Genomic DNA, 2,982 nt, shown 5'->3' on the forward strand with positions numbered 1-2,982 from the left:
TGTGGCTTTAGAGTAAGCCTTGAAGTCAGATAGTGTGAATTTTCCAACTTGGTTCTTTTCCTACAATATTGTCCTAGCTATTCTGGATCATTTTCTTTTTTTCTACCAACTTTAGAATCAATTAGTAAATATTTACAAGATATATTGCTAGGATTTTGATTGAGATTATATTGAAAAAATAGATTAGGCTGGGAAGGCTGTTATCTTGACCATATTACAACTTCCTATTTAGGGACATGGACTATTTCTCCATTCATTTAGTTCTTTTTTATTTCTTCCACCAGAGTTTTGTAGGTTTTCTTTATATATCTCTTATGCATACATTGTGAGATTTACATCTAAGGATTTCATTTCTGGGGCTGCTAATGTAAATGTTCTTTTTTTTTTAAATTTGAAATTCTATGCATACATTGCTGGTACTTAAGAAAGTGATTGGCTTTATATTTTTATCCTGCACTAGTTCCAGAAGGTTTTTTTGTTTGTTCTTCTGCTGTTGTTGTTATTGTTGATTCATTCAGATTTTTTTTTCATTCAGATTTTTAAATAGACCATTTTAAATATTTTATTACACTTGTGTTTTGTTTGAATTATTGTCATTGGAGCAGCAGAGTTTGAGGGAAAGGAAAGGGATAATTTTCCTTCTCATCCCCCAGACTGAATTAGAATTCAATTCAGAAGTAGAATTCAGATCAAGTCTGTATTTGGGACAAGGCACTTGGAAGGGTGGGAGTGAAAGGGAGACAGAATGGTGAAAAGTCAATTACTTGACCAATTTTCCAGGTGTTGGGACTACATCTTGTCTGTCTTCTGACCCACCTCCATTAGCTACCTACTGCTTGCTTTGCCCAAACAGCCATAGATGGTTAGAAATGTCTTTTTATTCTCAGGGGTCTGGACAATGCCTCCAAAATTTTTAATGCAGAACTAGCTTGTCCTTGAGTGTGCTCTTTTGCAAACCCTGGCTACTTAGCTGGTCTATAGAGAGACATTTTTTCAATGAAGCAATCTAGGAGGAAAACAGATATCATTGCAGCCATATCCAACCTTCTAGCAGGCCTGGAGCAAGCCAAACTGCCCCTACAACTGAATATCCTACAAATAGTGTATTCAACATTGATTTGATTGAGATATGGAGAATTACTTTCCTTTCTTCTGTTCTGGAACTGAAACTCAGGGTCTCTCATATGCTAGACAAAGCATTTTACCATTGAGCTACATCTCCAGCCCCCCCCCCCTTTTTTTTTTTAAGAAAGTTTTATTTCAAGACAGGTTCTTTTTAAATTGTTGAGGCTGGCCATGCACTTATGATCCTCCTGCCTCAGCCTCCTGGGATATAGGCATGTACCACCATGCCTGGCTGAGAAACTTTTTTAAAAAATCAATAACAAATGTAAGTAGAGCCAGGTATGCTGCGGGCACACCTGTAGCCTAGCTTGGGACACTGAAGCAAGAGTATCAGAAGTTCAAGGCCAGACTAAGCAGCTTAGCAAAACCTGTTTCAAAAATTTCTTACAAAAATCTGGTGGTGTATCTTAGTTGTTCAGCATTTGCCTAACATGTGCAAAGCCCTGGGTTCAATCTCCAGTAAAACACACACACACACACACACACACACACACACACACACGAAAAAGAAAGAAGAAAGCAACAGACTTTTTTTTAATTAATTGACTTCCACTAGCTGAAGAACAAAAAAATTCTTTCAAAAGATTAATGATTGGTTCCCATTTTTTCTGAAGTGCATCTTCTCTTTTAATTTTGTTCATTTGTAATTTTATGAATCAGAAAAATTTGAGAGAGATATGCAAAAGGGTGAGTGAAACAAACCACTCATTCTCAGGAACCATCACTGGGCCACCCACTGGTTGACTTAGAAGTCTCTGAAGGAGTGGTGCACATGTGTGTCATGAAACCATCCACCCTAGATGAGCTGCTGCTAGTAAAGGGTGTTCTTTCCATTCCTTTTGAGGGCTGTCCAAAGACAAAACTGCACCAAATTCAGTTAAGTGATCTCATTGGCTTTTATTTGTGATTCCTGAGTTAGGACAGCACGTCTAAAAATTTAGAAAAGGTATTCAGATGAGTTGAGCAGAGTAGACAAGCTTTAAAAGCAAAAGGCAGTTGAAGAAAGCAAAAAATAAGGAATAAAAAATAGATTGGTTGTCAGGCGTGGTGGCACACGCTTGTAATCCTAGCAGCTCTGGAGGCTGAGGCAGGAGGATCATGAGTTCAAAGCCAGCCTCAGCAACAGCAAGCTGCTAAGCAACTCAGTGAGATCTTGTCTCTAAATAAAATACAAAATAGGACTAGGGATGAGGTCGAGTGCCCCTGAGTTCAATCCTGGTACCCCGCCACCGCAAAAAATGTTGATTGGTCATTTCAAAGTTACTTTCCTTATAGAGTTAAAAGAGACCTCCTTATCATGCTGGCTAAAACTGACTTGTTTCAGGATTAGGCTGTTATCTCTCTCTTGATGTTTTGAAAATTCAGATAAACAAGTAAATTTCTGTTTGGCAACATACATGGAACTCTACCATAAGTAACTCCATTTTGGTTTGGTCTGTGGGACTAATGTAGGCGCTCAGTCTGAATTGATGGCCTCTTATAAATCTTATTTAACAGGACAATGTCTACCTCAGGCTGGAATCAATTTTAATTTCCACGACCACATAGGAATCGATAGGGACACTAGAGTAATGGACACCTTTTTCCAGCTTCTTCCAATGGTGGGTTGGAGTTTACCCCAGCGTTATTTTGGTTTTTACCCACCTACCTCCCACAATTTCTCCCTAGTCTACCTCTTTAATCTGGCTTAAAAACTTTGGTTCCCACCTAGTATAGTCACATACTTTCTTTCTGAAACGCTCTGCTTGATTTGAAATTGAAAACTTACTTTTTAATAATTTAACTCCCTTCTTGGAACTAGCCCCCTTCAGGTTTAGATTTACATCTGAGGGTGGGAAGAAAGAAAAAGTGATATTA

The sequence above is a fragment of the Urocitellus parryii genome, chromosome 5 (assembly GCF_045843805.1).
Source record: "Urocitellus parryii isolate mUroPar1 chromosome 5, mUroPar1.hap1, whole genome shotgun sequence".
In the NCBI taxonomy this organism is placed as follows: Eukaryota; Metazoa; Chordata; class Mammalia; order Rodentia; family Sciuridae; genus Urocitellus; species Urocitellus parryii.